At 58.6% G+C, this 25244-nt stretch overlaps 1 protein-coding gene across 2 annotated transcripts in view; it reads right to left on the bottom strand.

Moving 5' to 3' along the window:
* The window catches only part of FRMD5 (FERM domain containing 5), a 65858-nt gene that overhangs the window by 20047 nt on the left and 20567 nt on the right, over positions 1-25244 (bottom strand). The gene's annotated exons all lie outside the window — the stretch shown is intronic.

The raw sequence follows: 25244 nt of genomic DNA, 5'->3' as shown, positions 1-25244 counted from the left end.
CCTTATCTGATCAAACAGGCGCTCGGCAGCCGCAGACTGCAGCGGGGGAAGCCCACGGGAGCCCGGGGCTCGGTGCCGCCGGTGCAGGGATGTGTTTGCGCTGTAAATAAAGCGGGTTTCACACCTCGCACGCCGCGCCCGGCGGGATGAGCAGCCCCGGCCCCAGCCCGGAGCGTGGCCTGTGCCAGGGGCAGTCACAGGGAGACACCGGGGCTGGAAAAGCCCCCGAGACCACCGAGCCCAACCAGCCCCGGCCCTGCCGAGGGCAGCACTAACCCGTGCCCCGAGCGCCGCGTCCGCACGGCTTTAAATCCTGCAGGGCCGGGGGCTGCAGCCCTGCCCCGGGCACCGGAGCGCGCTTTGCACCCAGGGGTTCTCACAGAGCCCGTCCCGAGGCTGCTCCCTCTCCTGTCCCTGCTCCCTGGGACACAGCCCGACCCGCTCGGGGTCCCTCCTGCTCTCAGGGCCCCCCGAGCGCCCCTTTCCCCGGCCCTTGCGGCTCCGCGCAGCAGCTGCGCGCCCTGGAAGGAGCAGGAGCGGCCCCGCTGCTGGCCCGGCCCTGCACAGGGTCCGGGAGCTCAAACTCTGCATCATCCTGTGAAGAGACACAGAGAATATTCGGTCATCTTTGCCTCGGGCAGAATAGACTGTACAAAACCTCGCTGCGCGGAGCCCCGAGCGTGAACGGGGGAGACTCCGACACTCGAGGGGTCGGATCCGTGTTTGTTCACCCGGCGCCGATCCCGGGCTCGGCGCTGACTCTTTGGCTGTGGTGGTTTCGAAGACCGAACTTCGGTCTCGCAGACAAATTAATAAATCTTTGCTAAATTTTTGATAATTTTGGCTCACGATTTGATCATTTGTAACACTTCCCAGCTGGAGCCCAAGGAAGGAGCCCCAGCTGGAGCCGCTGCTGCACAGCCCCAGCATCCCGTCCCTCCTCTGAGCCGATCTCACAGGGATGGATGTGCCCGAGGCTCCTCTCCCTTCCCTGCCCCAGAGCAGCACGGAGCCCGCAGAGCGCTTTCCTCTGCCATCTTCACAGAGCAACTGCGGGGAAGGACAAAGCAGACACCCCCCGGTGCCTGGAATCCGGTGAAAGTGTGAAACCGCGGATGGCATTACAGGGAAAATGCTCCCTCTTTGATCTCTCTAACTTGAATTAAACATATTCTAAATTAATCATTAGCAGAATGTCTTTCAGGAAATTATCTGAACTGCCTTTACAAATCACGACTTAAAAGAGCTCCCATTGCATAACACCGGCTTAAATAGTCCATGTTTGGATCTTTACACGTTCTTATAAAATGAGACTCCTGTCTGTCGGCGGGATTTGAGGTCAGCCTTCGGGGTGCCCAGGCTGATGGGGACACCTCGGGCAGCGCTGGCACCTCTGGGATGCCCCGTGCCAGGCTGGCACCAGGGCTTGCTCCCATTGCCAGCACCTGCCGAGGGCTCTCCGTGTCTGCAGGGGCCTCCGAGGGAGCCGGGGGGGGACTCCTCGTCATGAACGGCATGACAGACACCAGTGACAGACAAGGGGAAAGGCTGCCCACGGCCACGGGGCAGGGATGGGTGCGATACTGGGAATCAGGGATGGTTCCATGGCGGTGAGGCCCTGGCACAGGGTGCCCGGAGCAGGCTGCCAAACTTTAAGAAGATTAAAGTAACCTCACATTCTTTGCTTTCCTAAGCTTCTCAGCCAAAATTAGGGTCATCCACAGATAGAAAAATAAACGAAAAAAAAAAAGAGAGAGAGATTTAAAAATAGCAGCTCATCTGCAAATGAGCAGAGGGCTCAGTTCAGGCAGGAGCCTTCAGTCCCACCCCAGTGACCGAGGACGAGCCCTGTCCCACGTCCTGGCTGCAGAGATGGGAGGCACGGCCGCTTTCCAGACCATTTCCAAACCAGGGCTGCTCCAGTCCAGCTCTCAGGCAGGTGTGGCACAGCACCAACCCCAAAGCTGTGGAAACATCTCCACCTGCCAGCCTGTCCCCCGCCCCTGCCACCTCCACAGCACCCCCGGGCCAGCCCCCAGCCCCAGCCCAGCATTCCCACTCCTGGGGCTCAAATGCCCCCCCAGCTGCTCCAGGGATTGAGCCCAGGATTTACAGAAGCAATAGAAGCAGCTGAAAGTGGTTCCTTCCTGCGTTATTTGGGTTGGAAATCTCCTTGTGGGCTGCCCACTCGTCCCTGCTTCCTGAGCTTAGGAGGAGATTATTTTTTTAAAGGAAACCATCAAAAAAAGTCTATTTTACAAAGTGAAGTTTAAGCTTAAGTCTCTTTGGCAGCAACATCTGAGCTGGGAGAGATCAAAGACCCTCCAGCTCCACTGCCAACATGAAGAGATTTTCACCAGCAATTTGACTGCAATATTGTGGTTTAAATGCTTCATTTTCCAAGTTCAGCACCGTGCTGTAGGAGCCCGGGATTTATCATCCCTCAGACAAAGTTAATGTTGGCTCTGCAGGCAGGGCCAAGTCCTGACTGACAGCTCTCAGCCCTCACCGTGAGCCAGAGCCTCTGCTAAGCCCTGGAATGAGGAGGAAATGGGCAAAAACAGGCCTGAGAATATTCATTTCCAGGCAGGGAACAAGCAGCCCCGAAATCCAGGAGGGCAGCTGGAGCAGAGTGCTCCAAGGGACCCCTCCTGCCCCAGGAGGGGCTGGGGGCTGCCCCAGGGCAGGGGAGGGGTTCCCAAGGACAGGGCAGGGCTGGGGCTGTGCCTGCACCTACGGTGAGGGGGGCAGGAGGGAGATCTGGGACTGAGGGGAGTGGGGTTGGCTGGGAAGGGGCTTAGAGACCCCCCAGCCATGGCAGGGGCACCTCCCACTGCCCCAGGCCCTCCAGCCCCAGGGTCCAGCCCGGCCTTGGGCACTGCCAGGGATGCAGGGGCAGCCCCAGCTGCTCTGGGCACCTGTGCCAGGGCCTGCCCACCCTGCCAGGGAACAATCCCTGCCCATCTCCCCCTGAACGCTGCCAGTTTGAAGCCATTCCCTGTGCCCTGTTAGGATGACAAGAACAGATGCCCTGGGAGCCACAGGTGAAGGCAGAACCTCAGGGGATTGCCCACCTGCCCAGCAGAGCCCTGCCCACCCAAGGAGACTCGGGGAAGGAAAAGGGCTTTTACATAACTCCAGTGTAATCCTGTTATATTTATAGCATATGCATTTCAGTATTAATTCCCTGTTATCTCTAATCCTTCCTCCTCGCTGACACAGTAATTTCTGTCTTCAAGACTTATCTGGGCAGCTGGATCCAGAAGTTTATAAAGCTCCTGAGGAGGAAAGTTCCTAATGAAGGGCCCCACGGAGCCTTAAACTCCAGATTAGTGATTCTCCTCTTAATCCTCAGCAGGTTTCCAAACCTTTGCCATGCTGGCGTGTGCAGAAGGATCCACAGGCTCTCCATCATGGAATTTCAGCCTCTGATGTCCTCGTTTAGGAAAGTCTGCAGTGGGACAGCAGTCGAGCACGTTTTTACACCCGTTCATAATCAGGAACTTGCACCAGGAGCATTTCCCAGCTCCCACAGCACCTGGGGAGGGTTTGCCTATCTCGAGCTTTCCTGACAGCTTCCATGGGCTTTGCAAAACCGACTCGGTGCTTTCCCCGGGGCTTGCCCAGCCCTGCAGCTCTCCAGGCACAGCCCCAGGGCTGTGGCAGCTGCCAGCAGGGAGCAGGACCCGCTGGAGGAGAGGAGAGGAGAGGAGAGGAGAGGAGAGGAGAGAAGAGAAGAGAAGAGAAGAGAAGAGAAGAGAAGAGAAGAGAAGAGAAGAGAAGAGAAGAGAAGAGAAGAGAAGAGAAGAGAAGAGAAGAGAAGAGAAGAGAAGAGAAGAGAAGAGAAGAGAAGAGCCGTCCCCCCTGCCCACCCAGCTGCCCAGAGGGGCTGGGTCCCGCAGCAGGTGCTGCTGGCAGGTGGGACGGTGCTGCACAGCTGCTCCCTGCCCTGCAGCACCGCCAGCGGCTGGGGCAGAGCCTGGCAGGGTGAAAGGCTCCTCTCTGCTGAGCCCCAGCTCTCCCAGCTCCCGCCTCTCCACCCACCAGGGCAAGGCAGGACATCCCCACCTCTGCACCCTGTCCTGGCCAAGCTCCTGGCTGGCACCAGCCCGGATCCTGCACGGACTCACAGAGATGCAGGGAATATTCTGAATATTCCCCAGCCCTGAGAGCTCGCCACAAGCCAGCCCTTCCCTCCCGGTGACTGATGACACGTCACCTTCACTCTGCTGCCACGCAGCTTTTATGAATTACATTCAGGATTTATAACTCTATAATTGAGAGGCACAGAAATCTCTCTCCATAAAGCCAAATTGGTTTTTCCAATAACTCAAACTCCCTTTTTTCATTCATGCAGCCTGGAGTGGCTCCATGCGGCTCTTGTTGAATTTGGCACTCCCCTGCCATTAGCATGCAAAAGGCTCTGGGCACAACCGGCTCTGGTGTGAATTGTTTAGAGGCCAATAAACGTGTTCAGAGAGATCATGCCATGAATGCCTCTCCTCAGGAGCCAGCCCTACCTGCTGCGGGCAGGAGAGCGCTGCTCCTGCAGGCTGGGCTGCCTGGCCTTGTGGGAACCTGGAACGCTTTGCCAGTGGAGCTGGGAAGGGAATGGAGCACCGGGAGGGGCTGGGGGAGCAGGGACGGGGCTCAGCCTGGAGGCTGCTGCCCCAAACTGTCCCCAAACTGTCCCCAAACAGCCCCAGGGTCCCCAGGCTGCTGCCCCACACTGTCCCCAAACAGCCCCAGGGTCCCCAGGCTGCTGCCCCAAACTGACCCCAAACAGCCCCAGGGTCCCCAGGCCACACTGGACCAACCACCCCGGGCCACATCCAGGGGTGCTGAGCCGCTCAAGGTGCCAGCAGGCTGGAATGAGCCCTTTAACTTGCTTGTGCTCCACAAGTGCCCCCAAAGCCTTGCTTCTGAATTACAGAAGCCAGTGGAATCATTCAGTGTGAGCTGTCAGGCTGAAGCCCTGGGCCAGCAGTGCCAGTCAAGCAGCCAAATCCCATGTGAGGGGTGCCCTGCACCCCATGCCTCCGCCAGAACCAGCGCCATGGATTAGAGCTTGCCCCAGGTGCTTTCCCAGGAAGGACGTGGATCCCTGCAGGGGATTGTGCAGGGTGCTCAGCTCATGCTTCCCATTTCAAACCAGAGCCAAAATAGGACAACAAAAGTAAGGGGGGAATCCTGACTGCGAACACAGGGCAGACGCTCAAAACCCCAATTCAGACTGAAAACTAAGAACAGGTTCAAAAATAATTCATGTTTCTGTCTCCCAGAACTGCACCTCAAGAATAAAGAGCACCGTGCACCAGGAGAGGAGCTGGAGCCTGTGAGTGAGGCGAAGCAGCTTTTATCTGTGCTACAGGAATGACCATATGTGGAATCCTTCTGGGAGGCCGCGATCAGTCAGATTAACATGATAATGAACTCGGATGTGCCCAGCCACGGCAGGATCTTTGTCCTGGGAGAGGCGGCGCTGCTCCCTGAATATTAACAGCAGGACTGGGCTTTTTACAGCCAGAGCCAGCACTGGGATGCAGGAGGGCCCCTGTCACAGGAGGCGATTTCCAGGAGAGTGAATGATGCTCACTGAGAGAGGCGCAGAGAGCAGAAAGTTCCCAGTGAATGCGACACACCTTGAGCAGCAGGTGAGACACAGACAGCGCTGGGCATGGATCCTGCACCACGACCAGGCTCTCTTATCAACAACCCCTGGGTAATCTGCTGGACATGGATCCTGCACCACGACCAGGCTCTCTTATCAACAACCCCTGGGTAATCTGCTGGGCATGGATCCTGCACCACGACCAGGCTCTCTTATCAACAACCCCTGGGTAACCTGCTGGGCATGGATCCTGCACCACAACCAGGCTCTCTTATCAACAACCCCTGGGTAACCTGCTGGGCACTGCTCGGGGAGCACCCGCACAGCCCTGGGGAGAGCAGCCTCACAGAAAACCTCACACGGCAGAAAATGCTGCTGCCTGCTCCCAGAGGGGCTCGGAGAGGGCAGAGCCAGCTCCGGGCAGTGCCCTGATGGGGGGGAGGCTCTGGGGGACCCGGGGGGCTCTGGGGATGCTCTGGGGGAGCTGGGGATGCTCTGGGGGAGCCCAGGAGGCTCTGGGGGAGCCCGGGATGCTGCGGGAGCCTGGGATGCTCCCCAGCATCACGGTGGGACCCTGCTGCTCCCTGCTCCCCTCCCTCGAGGGATGCTCTGCCCCCAGCTCCGTGCAGAAGATGCTGACCCCGGGCTCCTGCTGCCCACTCTGCTGGCAGCACGGCCCCAGGGCTGCCGGGCCCAGTGCCACCCCCATGCCACCCCCGTGCCAGTGCCAGGCCCTCCTGGCCATACCAATGTGCTGCTCCCACTCGCTCCATCCAGGGGCCTGGCAGTCCTGGCTCACCCCTCAGCCAGAATAAAACCCCCCAAAACCCAAGCCATAAAACCCCACTTTGCCTCCCAGATGACTCAGAGCCAGCTCTTTTCCCCCGCTTTCCAAGCAGGTTTTTCTCTCTTAATGAGGGTTTGGGCTGAACGAGAAGCTGACCTGGAGCTGCACAAGGCGCTGGGATCCTGCACACATCACAGACCCTGCAGATCCACAGCTCCTCTCATTTGCGGTTTCAGCTGCTCAGTATTTACAGCAGGCTGTGGTGTAGGGAGAAGGAAGGCAAGAGAAACTGCTTGGGCTGACCTGGGTTTGTTTCCAAAGCTGCTGTGAGGATATGGGAACAGGCACAGGGAGAGATGCATTTGTCATCTCAGCAAGGCCCTTGTTTTGCCGCGGGGTTTAACGTCTCAAAATACATATTCATTTAGATGCAAATGTCTGCTTTCACCTGGGAACCCACCAAAGCCCTGGGAAGTGAACACCGACCTTTCCCGTGCCTCCATCCCTGCCTGGCAGTCCTGTGGGGACAGCCAGGGCCGTGGTGACCTTGCTGGGAAGGAAGCAGAGCCCTGCTGGGAATTGCTGACCCACAGCCTGGGCTGGAAGGGACTGCACAGCTCCCGGCCCCCAGGGAGGGCTGGTGGCTCTGCCATGGGACAGGCTGCAGGGGCAGGGTGGGCAGGGTGGGCAGAGTGGGCAGCGTGGGCAGGGTGGGCAGGGTGGGCAGGGTGGGCAGGGTTTGCAGGGTATGCAGGGTGGGCTGGGTATGCAGGGTTTGCAGGGTATGCAGGGTGAGCAGGGTTTGCAGGGTATGCAGGGTTTGCAGGGTTTGCAGGGTTTGCAGGGTATGCAGGGTGGGCAGCATGGGCAGGGTATGCAGGGTATGCTGGGTATGCAGGGTTTGCAGGGTATGCAGGGTTTGCAGGCTATGCAGGGTTTGCAGGGTTTGCAGGGTTTGCAGGGTTTGCAGGGTGTGCAGGGTTTGCAGGCTATGCAGGGTTTGCAGGGTATGCAGGGTGGGCAGCATGGGCAGGGTATGCAGGGTGGGCAGGGTTTGCAGGGTGGGCAGGGTGGGCAGGGTTTGCAGGGTATGCAGGGTATGCAGCATGGGCAGGGTATGCAGGGTATGCAGCATGGGCAGGGTATGCAGGGTATGCAGGCTATGCAGGGTATGCAGGGTTTGCAGGGTTTGCAGGCTATGCAGGGTTTGCAGGGTATGCAGGGTGGGCAGCATGGGCAGGGTATGCAGGGTTTGCAGGGTATGCAGGGTTTGCAGGGTGGGCAGGGTATGCAGGGTTTGCAGGGTTTGCAGGGTGGGCAGGGTTTGCAGGGTATGCAGGGTGGGCAGCATGGGCAGGGTATGCAGGGTTTGCAGGGTATGCAGGGTTTGCAGGGTGGGCAGGGTATGCAGGGTATGCTGGGTGCCATCCTGCTGCCCCAGTGTCCTGCCCGAGGATGTGCAGCCCTGGCAGCGCAGGGTGCAGGGGCAGAGAGCCCAGGACAGCCTCAGCAGGGCCATCCCAGCTGCAGAGGGATGGGCTTTGCTCAGCTCAGCTTTCACAGAAAAGCCCCCAAAAGGCCCCTCTGTCCTTGCAGTCACATGCCGTGTCACACATGCCCTTTCCAGAGGAGCCCGGGAGAGCACAGGGCACTCTCTGGGCGCCTGATCTGGGGATGGTGATGTGGGCTGACACTCCCTGCACACACCCAGGGGCCACAGCGCTGGGATTCTGCAGGAGCAGGGCACAGAACTGCAGCCCCTTCCATCCAGAGCAGCCAATGCTGCCCCAGGGCCACCCCAGGGTGTCCCCCCCTCGCTGCCCAGCCTGGGGTGCCTGAGCCATGCTGTGAGCCCAGCTCAGCCCCCAGGGTGTCCCCCCCTCGCTGCCCAGCCTGGGGTGCCTGAGCCATGCTGTGAGCCCAGCTCAGCCTGGCTGGGGACGTTCCCCCACACGCAGGGAGCACACCAGGGGCCTGGCAGGCAAAGGCCTGGATTCGGGCAGGATCTGCAGTAACATCTGCAGGAGGGATGTGCCACCCTCCATGGCAAGGGAAGCTGTTATTCCATCCATTTCCCAAACTGTCCAGCAGGATCCAGCTGCCCACAGAACGCCAGAAGCAGGATTACTTGCTTTGTTAGTTTTTTTTCAGCAGGATTATTTGCTTTGTTGGTTTTTTCAAACAGAAACGAGTGACCTTATTCCTGTGCTCTGTCCTGAGCGCTGGCACATCCCTGCCTTGGCTGCATCACAGTCCCTGGCAGGGCTGGGCTCTGTCCCCTGTGCCAGGCACCAGGGCACCCTGCTCTGCTCTGCTCTGTGGGGAGATGCTGTTCTGAGCCCCAGGGTAAGCTCCAGCCCGGCCCAGAGCATGAGCACAGTGACCCCAAGGGCTGTCCAGCCCCAGGGCTTCCCCTGCCATCCTCACTTCATGGAAAAACCCCAGAAAAGCCAGGGAAGGGAACAAGAGCCTCTTTGCACCTCCTGCACCCTCCCTGGTGCTGAATGGAGGAGCAGCCCACAAAGCCAGCCTGGATTTCTATCAGCAAAGCCATTTTTCCACGTTACACTCTGAGAAAGGGATCCCACCCTGCAGGCAGAGCTTCCATTGCTCTGAGCAGCCCCGTTCCCTGGGAGCAGCACCCCCCATGCTCTCAGCAATCCCATTCCTCAGGAGGAGCATCCCCATCAACCTGAGCAGCACCCCAATGCTCTGAGCAGCACCCCCAATGCTCTGAGCAACACCCCAATACTCTGAGCAGCACCCCAATGCTCTGAGCAGCACCCCCAATGCTCTGAGCAGCACCTCCATCACTCTGAGCAGCACCCTAATACTCTGAGCAGCGCCCCCATCGCTCTGAGCAGCGCCCCTATCGCTCTGAACAGCACCCCCAATACTCTGAGCAGCACCCCCAATGCTCTGAGCAGCGCCCCCATCACCCTGAGCAGCACCCCAATACTCTGAGCAGTATCCCCATCGCTCTGAGCAGCACCTCCATTGCTCTGAGCAGCACCCCCAAAGTTTTGAGCAGCAACCCCATTGCTCTGAGCAGCACCCCAATACTCTGAGCAGCACCCCCATCGCTCTGAGCAGCACCCCAATACTCTGAGCAGCACCTCCATTGCTCTGAGCAGCACCTCCATTGCTCTGAGCAGCTGCCCCATCGCTCTGAGCAGCCGCCCCATCGCTCTGAGCAGCCCCAACGCGGAGTAGGAGCCGAATCTCAAATCCCAAGTCCCGGGCGCCGCCGGGAAGCTGCCTTGATGTTAACGTGTTTACTTTGCACATCAAACCCGGCAGAATAAAGGATCGCAGCTCCGCTCCACGGCAGCGTGTCTCACAAAGCACCACGGCTGGAGAGGAGCCCTGGAGGGGCGGCTGGGGCTCCGCAGGCACCCAGGGAGGAACCGGGGGCGTCCGGGGGAGGGGACCCACAGAGCCCCCACAGCCATCGGACAGGTGCCAAACCCAGCCCCTGGCACACGCGATGGGGCCATGCCGCGCTCCGCTGGCACACGGGACAGAGCCAGCGGGTCCAGGCGCCCCGCAGGCAGGGCAGGGTCCCTGCAGGGCAGGAGGCAGCAGCCGCTGCTCCCTGAGCCGCACGGCGCCTGCCCATCCCCGTCCCTTCATAGCCAATTTAAAGCTGCCCGCCCTGCCCCACCCGGGCTCATCCCAGCGCTCAGCACTTGCCCTGCCAGGTGTGGCTCACCCCAAAGCCGCCCTTGCTTTCCACTGGGCAGCCAGGGCACAGCACACACAGGGCTTCCAGCTCCCGCTGGGCTCCATTGCAAACGAGACCCAAACCGTGCCCGCTCCCCAGACCTGGGGGTGCAGGGGGGAGTGCTCCAGGGGGCCCAGAGCCTTGGAGCATTTCTGCTCCTGGAAAGAATGTGGGATTGCAGATGGACAGAGGGCCACCAGCCCTGCCAGTTCATCAAACGGACCCCAGCCAGCTCAAATTCCTTTAGCACTGCTCAAAAGCAGCTCCTGGCAACGCTAAAAATCAGGGCCATGAAAAGGAACCGTCTGAATTCCACGCCTGTGTCAGTGTCCCAGACAGCCACCCCAGCCAGGGCAGTGACACTGCTCTAAATGCTGCTTCGAGAGAATTTCATATTTAGAGATAAAAATAATCCACAGAAACATGGCCCAGGGCTCTCCCAGGGGCCCAGAAGCAGCTGAGCTTGCTCACAACCTGAGTTCCAGGACAGATCTCTGCTGACAGCAGCAGCTCCTGGCCCTGCTGCACCTCCCCAGGGCAGGGCAGCCCCCCGAGGCCCCATCTGTGCCCCCCAGAGCAGGACAAGGGCTCTGCCCACTGTCCCCAGCAGCCCCATGGGCTGGCCCTGGGCAGCAGGAGCCTCTGGGCAGCAGCTCAGAGCAAACCTGGATTACAGGCAGGGATTACTCGTGTTGATGGGCAAAGTCTCTGTTCCCTGCCCAGATGGCCCCTAAGCTCCCCGAGCCTGGGTCAGCCTGGGCAGGGCTCAGGGCGGAGAGAACCCAGATCAGCCTGGGCAGGGCTCAGGGCAGAGGCTGTGCCAGCCTGGGCAGGGCTCAGGGCAGAGCCCGGATCAGCCTGGGCAGGGCTCAGGGCAGAGAGAACCCAGATCAGCCTGGGCAGGGCTCAGGGCAGAGCCCGGATCAGCCTGGGCAGGGCTCAGGGCAGAGAGAGCCCGGATCAGCCTGGGCAGGGCTCAGGGCAGAGGCTGTGCCAGCCTGGGCTGGGCTCAGGGCAGAGAGAGCCCAGATCAGCCTGGGCAGGGCTCAGGGCAGAGAGAGCCCGGATCAGCCTGGGTAGGGCTCAGGGCAGAGGCTGTGCCAGCCTGGGTAGGGCTCAGGGCAGAGGCTGTGCCAGCCTGGGCTGGGCTCAGGGCAGAGAGAGCCCAGATCAGCCTGGGCAGGGCTCAGGGCAGAGAGAGCCCAGATCAGCCTGGGCTGGGCTCAGGCATGGGTGGGATATTGGGCAGAGGCTGTGCTGGGCATGGGCTGAGCTGATGGGGCTGAGCATCCCAAAGGGAGCACTGCACACCCACAGCTCCACAGGGAGCTGCCCCTGCCCTGCGCCCCAGAGCAGCCTCCCTGCACCAGGGCACGCTCAGAGGAGGCAGCTCAGCTGCCTGGGAGCTGAACATTCCCTACAGAAGCTCTGGAATGAGCTGGGAGCCCGGCAGAGGGTGACACTGCAGAGCCAGGAGGGCAGCTGGAAGGAAGCCCTGCCAGCAGGATTTACCTCATCAGGAGAAACCAGGGCTGGATCCCAGGCCTGAGGTGACCCATCCATGGGTCCTGTCCACCCTGCCAGTGCCACAGGGTCCCAGCTGCTGGGGAGCATTTCCCACCCTGGAGCCCCAGTGTGAACGCCCTGGTTTTGGTGTGCCCTGAGTGGCGGCACCTGGGCCCACGCAGGCACCTGGAGAGAGGAAAGAGCCAGCAAAGCTGGGTGCACTGGGCAAAACTGAACACGCTGGGTGCACTGGGCAAAACTGAGCACTCAGACCCCCAATACGATGAAAGGAAGGAGATGAGGGTGGCAGAACCATGCAAACATGTACATTGGAAAAGCCCTCCACAGCACTGAGTCCAACCCTTCCCCCAGCACTGGGATGGAATTGAATGCTCTGGCTCCTGAGTTTATTTTAAAGCAGAGGCCTGCAGAGGCAATAAAAATAATTACAGTAATGAAGTCATTGTGCCTGCACTATCACATTGGATTATCTCAGGCCTGACAGAAGATGAGTCCCCAAGGAAAAGTCTCCCTTTACTCAGCGAGTCAGGAGTGCTGCCAGCACAACCTGGCACTGCCAGGGCCAGCACAGCCCCTCAGCACTGCCAGGGCCAGCACAGCCCCTCATCACCACTGCCAGGGCCAGCACAGCCCCTCATCACCACTGCCAGGGCCAGCACAACCTGGCACTGCCAGGGCCAGCACAGCCCCTCATCACCACTGCCAGGGCCAGCAGAGCCCCTCATCACCACTGCCAGGGCCAGCACAGCCCCTCATCAGCACTGCCAGGGCCAGCATGGCCCCTCAGCACCACTGCCAGGGCCAGCATGGCCCCTCAGCACCACTGCCAGGGCCAGCACAGCCCCTCAGCACCACTGCCAGGGCCAGCACAACCTGGGCACTGCCAGGGCCAGCACAGCCCCTCAGCACCACTGCCAGGGCCAGCACAACCTCGCACTGCCAGGGCCAGCAGAGCCCCTCAGCACTGCCAGGGCCAGCAGAGCCCCTCATCAGCACTGCCAGGGCCAGCACAGCCCCTCAGCACTGCCAGGGCCAGCACAGCCCCTCATCAGCACTGCCAGGGCCAGCACAACCTGGCACTGCCAGGGCCAGCACAGCCCCTCAGCACTGCCAGCACAGCCCAGGCACTGCTGGGCTTGCTGCCACCAAGGAAGTTCCATTAGAAGCATCCCTTTCCTCCCTGTGCCCCTCCAGGGGCAGCCACCTTCTCCCAGCACAGCCCCTGCTGCAGAAATGTCCTTTTTGCAGCCCCCTGCTCCTGTGTCCCGGCTGTCCCCGAGCCCAAGGGCCTGTGGCTCGTGTGCCAAGGGCTCTGTGCTGGCTGCAGGGCTCTCTGCAGCCCCGGGGTGCTGTGCTGGCCCTGGCAGTGCCAGGTTGTGCTGGCAGCTCAGGCTGTGCCAGCCCAGCCCAGCTCCTCTGCCCCACCGCAGCTGCGCTGCCAGGGACAGGGACCACAGACAGCCCCGTCCAGCACGGCTGAGAGGAGAAATGGAGAAATCCTCCTGTCCAGGCACCCCGAGGAGCCCCTGGGGACGGGAGCTGGGCTGGGCAGCGCCTCAGCTCTGAGCCAGCAGGAGCCCAGCAAAGGGGGAGCAGCACAGGAACCCCTCTCCTCGGGGAGAGCAGAGCAGCTCCCAGCGTGGCTGCATCCTGGGGCTCACAGCTGGCACAGCTGAGCCTCCCGGGGCTGCTCTCCTGGGTTAAACCCTCTCTGAACTAAACCCTCTCCTGGGTTAAACCCTCTCTGAACTAAACCCTCTCCTGGGTTTAACCCTCCCTGAACTAAACCCTCTCTGAACTAAACCCTCTCCTGGGTTAAACCCTCTCTGAGCTAAACCCTCTCCTGGGTTAAACCCTCTCCTGGGTTAAACCCTCTCTGAGCTAAACCCTCTCCTGGGTTAAACCCTCTCTGAACTAAACCCTCCCTGAGCTAAACCCTCTCCTGGGTTAAACCCTCCCTGAACTAAACCCTCTCCTGGGTTAAACCCTCCCTGAGCTAAACCCTCTCCTGGGTTTAACCCTCTCTGAGCTAAACCCTCTCTTGGGTTTAACCCTCTCTGAACTAAACCCTCTCCTGGGTTTAACCCTCCCTGAACTAAACCCTCTCTGAACTAAGCCCTCTCCTGGGTTAAACCCTCTCTGAACTAAACCCTCTCCTGGGTTAAACCCTCTCTGAGCTAAACCCTCTCCTGGGTTTAACCCTCTCTGAACTAAACCCTCTCCTGGGTTTAACCCTCTCTGAGCTAAACCCTCTCCTGGGTTTAACCCTCTCCTGGCTGGGACCTGCACAGTCACACCTGCACAGATTGTGGCTTCTCACCAACTGCAGCAGCCAGAGCAGGGGGAGCACCCAAGGTCAGTTTGGGGGAGGCTCTGGGGAGACCTCAGAGAGCTGGAGAGGGGCTGGGGACAGGGGATGGAGGGACAGGGCACAGGGAATGGCTCCCGCTGCCAGAGGCAGGGATGGGTGTTGGGATGTTGGGAATTGGGAACTGTTCCCTGTTAGGGTGGGCAGGCCTGGCACAGCTGTGGCTGCCCCTGCATCCCTGGCAGTGCCCCAGGCTGGATGGATTTGGAGCAATCTGGCACAGAGGAAGGTGTCCCTGCCCAGGACAAGATGGGCTTTAAGGTCCCTTCCCAGCCACGCCAGTCTGCAGGAAATCTGTAAAAATTCCAATTCCAGCTGAGCTCAACTCCTCCCTGGTTGTTCATTGCAAACAATCACCAGTCCCTGGGGGCACAGACCCTTCCCTGCCCAGCTGCCCCATCCCAGAGCAGGAGGAGGCAGCAGGAGCACCCTGGAGCTCCTTTCCCCTCCCACAGCATCTTGTGCCACGGATTATTTCTGATTATTCATGTTAAAATAGGGCCCTCAGCCCCCCTCGGCAATATTTACCTCCCTTAATTAAAGATGGCAGCAATAAACATGAAATATGGACAAAAGGAGATTTTAATAAATGCTGCCTCAGGGAGCCCAGAGCCAGCCTGGAAACTCTTCATATCTGCTGCTGCATTGTTATGGAATTCAGACAATATATGGCCACATAAAAGCAATATTAAAAATAATTATCATAAATTAGGCCCGGGTAGGCTGGAGGCCCCCGGGTGGGCGGGAAGAGCCTTCCCACAGGTTTTGGAGGAGAAGCCACGAGCCTGGCTCGTTTCTGCTCCATCTGACAGGAGAGCCCAGCACTGGCACCCCTTCCAGCACAACAAATAACAATGAACACTTCTCTGCTTCCCAAACCCGCCCTCACTCGTGCATCTCAAGGTGGCCAAACCTGAAATAATTCGTCAGTGCCTGATTAGTTTTCCCCTGCCCTGTGGAGCAAGGACCCAGCTGCCAGTCAGCATCCAAAGGCAGGATTCAAATATTTGCATTCGGGAAGACAAAACTCTTGGCAAAGTCCAGGTTTGAGCATTTAAATGGGGATTTCTTTGGGACAGGGACCTTGGGCCCCTCAGGGTTATGCAGAAACTCATCTCATTTTACACCTCTGCAGGAGAGGGCTCCAAAATCTGATGGAAAACAGGATTCTGGCAATAAATAAGAAGGATGAGCGTCTTCATGGGCAAACCCATCCTCTGACCCCAATCCACTGATGGCAGAGAACGGGCACCAAAATTGGTGAAAAATGAACCCTGTCAAAGCTGTTTGAGCTTTTGATGAGTTTAAAAATTGGTTAATAAAGGCAACCGTGCCAATGTAATAGATTTAGACTCTGGCAGACACTTAACCTGGTATGGCATGACATTTTGATTAAAAATTAGAGTGATACAAGAGCAACATGACACGCACTAACAGGATTAAAGGCTGGCTGCAGCACAATTAGGATGCTGCAATGCTGGGTGGTTTAACAGGCATCCTTAACAGGGAAAACAGCTCCAGCTCCCAAGGTTTTAAGCAAAAAGCCACAAGAAGCCAAGGCAGTGCGGTGCAGTTGGCAGAGAGCACAGAGCAGGGAGGTGCCAGGTGACTGGTACAGAGCAACTGGTACTGTGAATTAAAAGCAAGTTAAAAATCAGCGTCCACCGCCTCCCGTGCCCTCAGGGTGGCACAAAGGCCCTGTCCCTGTGCCTGGAAACACGGCCTGGGACACCGTGGGGTCACAGAATGCTTTATGCTGGAAATGCCCTGGGATCCTCCTGTGCAGGGCTCCCCCAGCACTGCCAAGGCCACCAGCAGCCCCTGTCCCCAAGTGCCACATCCCCACAGCTTCAAACCCCCCGTGGCACAGCTGCAGGTGTGTGGGGACAGCCAGGGGCCTGCTCTGCTCCTGCCCTTCACCCCTCTGGAATATTGTAAGGAAATATTGTATGGGAATATCGTATGGGAATATTGTCTTGGGAACATTGTAAGGAAATGTTGTCGTGGCTGCCCCTTCCAGGGCTCCACGCTGCACAAACAGCATTCAGCTGATTAATTCCATCCTGGCTTTCTGCAAAGAGCCACGGACCACACCAGTTCCACCCAGACTCTGCTATTTTGGAGCCACCAGATAACTCTGACTTCTAATTTTATCTTTAGAATAAAGCAAGGCAAGAAGCCCCACCGAATGACGGGCGTGCATCACCACAGCGTGTGATAAACCAGGCCCGCGGCTCTGGGAGCCTCAGTCAGACAAAGACACACAAAACCTCCTTCTTCTCCCTCGGTACATGCTTCCCACACCTTTAACACTTGCTGTTGCAGTAACACTCAGTCCTGCCAGCGTTACACCAGCGTCACCCCCGTGACCAGATCTGGTGGTGTTTTGGGGACTAACTGGGATCAAAGCCACATTTAACACCTGGTTTCTCCCCCAGATCCCTCTACCTCCTTCCACCCCAACTGAACTCGTGGAATCACGGTTTCTAGTCTTCTGTTTTTCACGTTTTGTTGTTCTGTGCAGCAGCCACTCCAGGCTGGATGAGCAGCCTGGCCCCAGCAGCTGTCCCAGATCCCTCCAGGTGCCTTAAAACACAAGTGCAAATTTAGGTAGGAAAAAAGGCCAAGGTTTTGCCCATTTTAGCATCAGAGCCCAGCACCCCTCTCACCCCTGGCCTGTCAGCACCCCCAGCTCGGCAGCAGTGCCCTCCCCAGCCGTGTGCCTGCAGCAGCAGTGCCAGGGCAGCGCTCGTCACGCCGATGCTTTTTGACTAATTACTGCTATAAAAAGCAAAAAGCTGTCAGAGGGAATTATTCAGCTTCTGCAAGAGTGAAACAGAGACACGTCTGAGAGGAAATGGTGCCCCTTCAGACTTCAGTGGTGCCTGCAAGGATTAACTCAGCCCTTGCAGCACCTACCAATGACATTATTTACTGCCCCCATCCCAAAATGCTCCGGATGCAGGGGAAAGGAGGTGGAAGGTGCAGGACAGGCCTGGGCAGCAGCAGGAGACCCAGAGGGAGGGTTTGGCTCCAGGGGTTCTGCTGTCAGAATCACAGACCCACAGGATGGCTTGGGCTGGGTGGGAAGGGACATTGGAGCTCATCCCGTCCCACCCTGCCATGGCAGGGACACCTTCCACTGTCCCAGGGCCCCCCAGCCCTGCCCAGCCTGGCCTGGGGCACTGCCGGGGCCCAGGGACAGCCCAGACCTGCCATGGCAGCCCCTGCTAAAATCAAAACTTCAAAATCAGATTCAGAGGGAGCAGAGTGGGCAGAGTAACCCAGAAATCCCTCAAAAACAGGGGAATTAACCATCCATTAATTGTCCTGAGGCAAAAAACCACAACGAGCTCATTTTTGGCTGAGCTGTTTCTGACCACAAAATCTCTTTCATGTCACAGCCTCTTCCCCTTCTTCCACTGCCTTGGGTTTCCAATTTGTTCACTCCAAAGCCTGGCTTTGTGTTTGCATTTAAATTTTCACCTCCACTGATTTCCCCAGCAAAAACCCATTGGGTGAGCAAAGAGCTGAGAAATCCGGCACAGGCCCAGGGGCTGAAGCAGCGGGGCACAGCTGGATCCACAGTGCTGCTCCCAGCTCTGGAATCTCCTTCCCCGCTGCAGGAGCACCCCAGCACCCAGGGCACCTCCTTCCCTGCCCCAGGGAAGGGTTCCAGGCCGGGCTGGACGGGGCTGGGGGCCCTGCTCTGGCAGAAGTGTCCCTGCCCATGGCAGGGGTGGGATAAGATGGGCTTCAAGGTCCCTTCTGCTGTGGAGGCACCCGCAGCAACGATGCTCTCCACCCCTTTTCACTCCCCATCCATTCAATTTACCCCACCCATTGTTTTCTCTTCATGGTTTGAGAGTGAATCTCTGGTGGGCTGTGCTGAAGGAGCTGGGGCTGTGAGCTCCCCTCTGTTCTCCAGCACAGGACACATTGCCACCAGGTTGTGCTTTACCCCTAGCTCTGCCACTCAGGTAGTACAGGGGATTGATTCAAGGCTCAAGGCAGCTCTGGGGCAGCTCCCTCGGGCTCCAAAGGGCTCGGGCAGTCAGGAATTCTACAAATGGGCATCGATGGCAAACGGCAGCAGGGCCACAGAGAGATGCTGCCAAAATTGGCGGCTGGAAAAACGCCCCCCAGAAGGAGCCCCCAGCACAGCCCTGCACGGGGGGTGCAAGAGACCCCAGCCCTGGAGCAGCTCTGGACTCCCCAGCAGCTCCACAGCTGCTGCTGCTGGGCCCTGGGCTGGGCTGCTCTGGGTCTCCAGCTGAATGCCCCTGCCCTGCTGCCCGCCCTGGCATGAGCCCGGGCACGGGGCTGGCTCTGGGCAGGGGCTTTGCCCTGCTCACCCCTCCTGGTGGTGCTGAAGGCTCAGCCTCGCCCCGGTGTTGCTGTGATCTTTTGAGATTTTCTGAGCCTTCTGATGTTTACATTCTTGCAATGAACTTTCTCACACACTTTCTGTAAATAACTCATTGTTTTGCATTCTTTTATAGAAGAAGAGAAATTTGATGGGCTGCTAGTTTGTCCAGTGTCATTGGAGAGGTGGCACTGTCACCCTGCAATCCAGTGTCACTTTTGGAAATCTATAAATGTCAGAACCAGAAAATAAAAAGTCCCTTTTTACCTTAGAAAGAGCAGTGGGTACCTTCACGGGGCAGGATGGTGGAAATGCTGGGGATGGGATGGGATGGGATGGGATGGGATGGGATGGGATGGGGATGGGATGGGGATGGGATGGGATGGGGATGGGATGGGGATGGAGTGGGATGGGATGGGGATGGGATGGGATGGGATGGGATGGGATGGGATGGGATGGGGATGGGATGGGATGGGATGGGATGGGATGGGATGGGATGGGATGGGATGGGATGGGGATGGAGTGGGAGCAGCCACCTGCCAGGAGGGCCAGGAGCTCAGCCTCTCATCCCTCAGAGAGCAGAGTGAGAGGTGACACGGCCATCATCCCCAAATGCCTCCACAGAGAGAAAATATCAGCTGCTAAAGGGCTCTTCAATCAAGTGAAGAGAGACAGCGCAGACCCAGCCTCCAGGGGCTGCAGCAGCTGCGCCTGGATTAGGAACAAGATGCAGTTTTTAAAAACAAGAGCGATTAAGTAGCGGCACAAACTGCCCTGGGGGTGGTGGATCCCACAGCTGGCGGTGCCATGGAGAGGAGCTCTGCTCCAGCACGGGCTCCAGCACAGCCCTGGGTGCCTCCACAGTGCTGCCAGCTCCACAGCCCCGGGGCAGCAGCGAGGGCTCCGGGAGCCCCTGGCACAGCAGGGACCCAGGACACCTCCCTGTGCCCAGCCCTGGGCGCCGTGTCCTGATCTGCACCAGCCTCTGGGCGAGCTCCCATTGTCACCCACTGCTCCATCCTGGCACCGTCCAGGGCCAGGCTGGACCGGATTTGGAGCACCCTGGGACAGTGCAAGGTGTCCCTGCCCCCCTGAGGCTCCCTCATGGAACTGGACGAGCTTTAGGGTCCCTTGCAGCCCAAACCATTCCAGGTTTCCATGAGCACAGGTGGTGGCACACTGTGCAAAGAGGGAGAGGTGAAAAGGTGGGGAGGTGGCCCATGGTACCCAGCCCTCTCCACCACTGATTCCCACAGACACGGATTTCTAAACAAAGCCAACCGAAGCAATTTGCAGTAAATTCTCCCTCTGGAGCCAGCTCTCCACGGGTTTGCCTTGGGGCAGGGCGCTCTGCTCTCGGGATCACCAAGTGTGGGAAAGGAGGCAGGGATAGATGGGGACACTTTGCGGAAAGGATGGGCTATGGCGGTAAAGCCGATGGTTTCACACGCAAATGCCCAGCCCAGGACGTGAGGAGCAGCTGGGAGCATCGCTGGAGGATGCCATTGCCATGGCAACGGGGCGAGCACGCTGCCGCGGATCAAGGACGCGATTCCATTGTCCAAGCGCCGAGGATTTTTTAGCCCCGTTCCTGGGGACTGCGTGTTAATAGCGGCTGCATCCTATTTATCCCGGGCCCTCATTGTGCCCGTAATGAGCTCTCCAGGTTTTCCTGGAGAGCGTTTCCTCGGAGGCGCCGCGCCAGAGCCGCGACTCGGAGTTAAGTGGTTTGCCTCGCCGGCAATTCCCCGCCATGCCCACACGCTTTGAAACGCAGAGCAGCCTGATTAACTATTAATAACAGGGCCCTGGCAAACCACACGTTCTGCCCCGGTTTGTGCCACTTGCTCCTGAGGCCCCCCGAGCTCTCATCCTGCATGCAGGGATGCTCCTCACTCTGCCAGGGCGGGACACACGATGGGCACCCCCAGCCAGCCCATTGTGCCCTGTCCTGGCACTGCCTGGCGCCCTGGAGCTGCACATTGCTGTGGTTTGGCAGGGGATCAGCTGAGGTGGATGATGATGATGATGGTGAATGACAGGGCATGGCTGTGTGTGCACACAAATCTGCCCAGTGCCCCCAGGGATAACGCCACGTCCACGTGAGTAAAGCCTGGAATTGCCTTCCTACTTACAGAGGGTTGGACTCGATCCTGGAGGTTTTTTCCCACAAAAATGATCCCATGATTCTGTGAAATACCTTGATATTATTACTGTGCTGTTAAATTATTTCCTGCATAGAAGGAAACCTTGGCTTTCCCCATCAAGGTCTGGCTCCAGGGAATCCAATCCCTTGTCCCTTCAGCATCCCTGTGCTACTACAGCCGCTGAAATCTGCCATGGGACCAGGGAGCTCCGAGGTGCCTGGGAGCCCAGAACAGCCCCATGCAGGCAAAGGTGAGGATTCAGCAGCACTTTGGAAGCTCTGGGTGTCTGAGCACAGCAGCAACACTGGGTGGTGTTTGTTACGGCCCTGGGCTGTTCCAGAGCTCACTCTGTTGGGTGAGCATGGCCAGGCCCCTCTCTTCAGTCTTTGGGCAGGAGCACAAATGTCACCGTGCAGCAGGGAAGGTGCCCAGCCCTGTTCAGAGGAGGAAGCTGCTGCTGGATGGGGCTTTTCCAGGGTCGCTTTTCCCTGTGTCCATTTTCCCATGTCAGTCTTCCCTTTGTCAGTTTTCCCTGTGTCCGTTTTCCCCCTGTCCATTTTCCCCCTGTCCATTTTCCCCGTGTCCATTCTCCCCATGTCCATTTTCCCTCTGTCAGTTTTCCCCATATCCATTTTCCCATGTCTGTTTTCCCCATGTCGATTTTCCCCGTATCCATTTTCCCTGTGTCCATTTTCCCATGTCCATTTTCCCTGTGTCCATTTTCCCCATGTCCCTTTTCCCATGTCCCTTTCCCCATGTCCCTTTTCCCATTCCCTTTCCCCATGTCCCTTTCCCCGTGTCCCTTTCCCCATGTCCATTTTTCCCATGTCCCTTTCCCCATTCCCTTTCCCCGTGTCCCTTTCCCCATGTCCCTTTCCCCGTGTCCCTTTCCCCGTGTCCCTTTCCCCATGTCCCTTTTCCCATGTCCCTTTCCCCATGTCCATTTTCCCATTCCCTTTCCCCATGTCCCTTTTCCCATGTCCCTTTCCCCATGTCCCTTTCCCCATGTCCCTTTCCCCATGCCCGTTTTCCCTGCAGATCTGCTGCTCCCGGTGCCTCCCCGGTGCGTGGGGAGCGGGAGGGAGTGAATTGGGGTGAAAGCATCCCCAGCTGAGCTCAGGGCGGTGCTGCTGCTGAGCTGGGGGTGCTTTCACCCTGCCTCACTCCCTCCCACCCCGTCCTGGCTGGGCTGCAGCTGCGGTCACTCTGTGCTGTCCCTTTAAATCCCAGTGGCTGCCGCATCCCTGAGGTTGAGGGCTCGGCCATCCAAACCCGCAGGGAGCAGGGGCTGCCAGGCCCAGCTCTGCAGCCACTCGCCCTCTGTGCAGCCCAGCTGCTCCCAAATCCTGGGATTTACCACCCCTGCCAGGGCAGAGCTGCCCTCTCCGGGAAGAAATTCCTCCTGATGCCCAGCCTGAATCTCCCCTGGCACAGCTTCAGGCTGTGTCCTCTTGTCCTGTCAAATTTCATTGTGTTGAGAGCAGCTCCCGATCCCAGCAATCCCCACATTCCAGTGTGACTCTCGCAGACACAGGAAGCAGGCAGCAGCCCTGGTTTCCATTCAGCTGCTGCCCTGAGTGCCATCCCTCCTCAGCATCGCCAGCTCCCCACTCCCTGGGCAGCCCATGCGGGCCGTGGCAAACAACCCAGCCCTTCAAACACACACAGAAGTTTTCTTTTCTTCTTTAACCAACAACCACTGTCACTAAACCCCCTTTCTGCTTAATGAAGCTCTGCATCAAAACACCTCCGAGGCAATTCGTTTATACCAGGAGAACTTCTGAGGCTGGAATTTTCCCTGATGGCACTGCTGGAAGGCTACAGCAGCCCAGCAGGTCAGCCAGTTGAAAGCAGTATTTCATCTGGCAATTTATTCAAATAAATCTTTCAAAACATGAAATAAGCCATAAAGATGGAGACTGTCAAAGGCTGCAGTGGCAGAGCTCCTGAGTGGAATGGCCAAGCAGGAGCAGCAGCTGTGGGACACCAGCCCAGCTCCCTGTGCTGGGGACAGGCTGGTCCAGGAGGGGCTCAGCAGGGTAACAGTGATGGCTTCACCATGGAGAAGCGCTTCTGTTAATTCCTGACATTACATGTGCAATGCTCTGGGCACCCAAGAGAAGAGTGGAAAGTCACCAGCGCCCAGCGTGGGTTTAGAGGCTTTGAACCCCCGGGTGTGAGCTCAGCCGAGACGGAGCAGCCCCAGGCAGCTGCGGGGAATTGCAGCCCAAAGGAAGGCTTCCCTCCCCTGCTGCGTGAAGGAGGAGCTGAACCGAGTGGCCAGGGCAAGAAGAGCCCCTTTGTGGCGGGCACACCACGGGCATTGTCCGCACTGCGCCCGGGAGAGCTGCCCCGCTGGGCAGGGGCTGCCGTGCCAAGAGCCACAGACAAGCTCACCCTGCCAACACCCTGCCAAGACCCTCAGCCCCTGCTCGCCTCACCAGCCCCACCGAGCAAGAGAAGAAATGATGGAGACTGAGTGATCACAGATTTGGGTTGGAAGGGGCCTCAAAGCCCCTCTCATGCCAGCCCTGCCATGGCAGGGACACCTTTCACCATCCCAGGCTGCTCCAGGCCTCATCCAGGCTGGCTTTGGGCACTTCCAGGGATGCAGGGGCAGCCACAGCTTCTCTGGGCACCCTGTGCCAGGGCCTTACCCCCCTCACAAGGAGCAATTTCTTCCCAATATCCCACCTAAGCCCCCCCTCTGCCAGGGAGCACACATCAGATCATTAATACTGAAGTTGGATCCACTGTGCAATTCCAAAATTCTCAGCCTCATACAAATCTGAAGGAAGCGGTTTTGCTAAAACCAGTCAAGGTTGACCTTGATTGGGCTCCTGCTTCATCAAAAGTGCTGAATTTTGGAGGAAAAGAGAGCAGGTAGCTTTATTTTGTGCTTGCACTGCATCCCTGCCTGCTGCCGGGGATGGAAGTGGCTGCTCTGGGAAAATCAGGAAACAAAGGTTAATCCAGCAGCTGAGGTGCTGATGCTGGTGTACAGGCCTGGCAGGATCTGCGGGCTTGGCTCTTCTTTCATGGATCCCCCAAAATCAAAAGCTGCTTTGAAAATTCTAGGATGGTTGTGCCTTAGCCTGGGCCTCGCTGTGGGCATCGGATGGTTCCGCTTCTGCAGCGTCTGGTGCAGCCCCACTGCCCAGGAGCTTTGGGTCCTGCATCTCAGGGAAGCTGTGTCCCTTCTTCACCCCCCCTCAGTGGGGATCAGCCCCTGCCCACGCGTGGCAGGTCCCTGCAGGGCTGTCCCTGCTCCTGTTCCCCACGGCATGGCACGGCATGGCACGGCATGGCACGGCACGGCACGGCACAGCTTCTGTGTGCTGGGCACAGCTTCTGTGTGCTGGGCACGGCTTCCCTGTGCCAGGAACAGCTTCCCTGTGCCAGCCAGGCGGCTCTGCTGATGCCCATTAGCTCTAATGGGAAGCTACAGAGCCATTCCTTCCCATCAGGGCTAATGGGCACGGCAGGGATAACAAGGATAACAATGTGGTTACCTCGGCCGAGCCACAGCGGCTCCCCAGCAGCTCAGGAGCCAGCAGGGTCACGAGCCACGGCCTCATTTCCCAGGAGACGGAGCCAAATTAGTCTGTGCATGGACTGGGGAAGCAGTTCCTTACAGCAGGATGATGCATTGGAGCACAGAGACACCTCCTGAGGCACAGCCCTGGGGCAGCCCTGGGACAGCCCTGGGACAGCTCTGGGGCAGCTCTGGGGCAGCCCTGGGACAGCTCTGGGGCAGCTCTGGGACAGCCCTGGGACAGCCCTGGGGCAGCCCTGGGACAGCCCTGGGGCAGCTCTGGAGCAGCTCTGGCACAGCCCTGGGACAGCCCTGGGGCAGCTCTGGGGCAGCCCTGGCACAGCCCTGAGACAGCCCTGGCACAGCCCTGGGGCAGCCCTGGGGCAGCTCTGGGGCAGCCCTGGGACAGCTCTGGGACAGCCCTGGGACAGCCCTGGGGCAGCCCTGGGGCAGCTCTGGGGCAGCTCTGGGGCAGCTCTGGGACAGCTCTGGGACAGCTCTGGGGCAGCCCTGAGACAGCTCTGGGACAGCCCTGGCACAGCCCTGGGGCAGCTCTGGGGCAGCTCTGGCACAGCCCTAGGGCAGCCTGGCAAAGTCTCCCCCTGGCACGGACAGCACTGCACCCTGCAGCCTCCTGCAGATCAGAGCCTGGAACTCTCTGGCCCTGGGAGAGCCCTCTGGGCAGCTGGAGGGAGGAATGCAGGCAGCAGAGACACAAAGGGAGCACTCCTCTCACTCCAGCATCCTGCTTCAGCATCCTGCTCCAGCATCCCAATCTAGCATCCCAATCTAGCATCCCACTCCAGTACCCACTCCACTATCCCACTCCAGAATCCCACTCCAGTATCCCAATCTAGCATCCCACTCCAGTACCCACTCCAGTACCCACTCCAGTACCCACTCCACTATCCCACTCCAGAATCCCATTCCAGTACCCACTCCACTATCCCACTCCAGAATCCCACTCCAGTATCCCAATCTAGCATCCCACTCCAGTACCCACTCCAGTACCCACTCCACTATCCCACTCCAGAATCCCACTCCAGTACCCACTCCACTATCCCTCTCCAGAATCCCATTCCAGTACCCACTCCACTATCCCACTCCAGAATCCCATTCCAGTACCCACTCCAGTACCCACTCCACTATCCCACTCCAGCACCCACTCCAGTACCCACT

This window comes from Molothrus ater, chromosome 13 (genome assembly GCF_012460135.2).
Source record: "Molothrus ater isolate BHLD 08-10-18 breed brown headed cowbird chromosome 13, BPBGC_Mater_1.1, whole genome shotgun sequence".
NCBI lineage: Eukaryota > Metazoa > Chordata > Aves > Passeriformes > Icteridae > Molothrus > Molothrus ater.
Note: the sequence above shows the minus strand (reverse complement) of the source record. Positions and strands in the feature narration are given on the sequence as shown.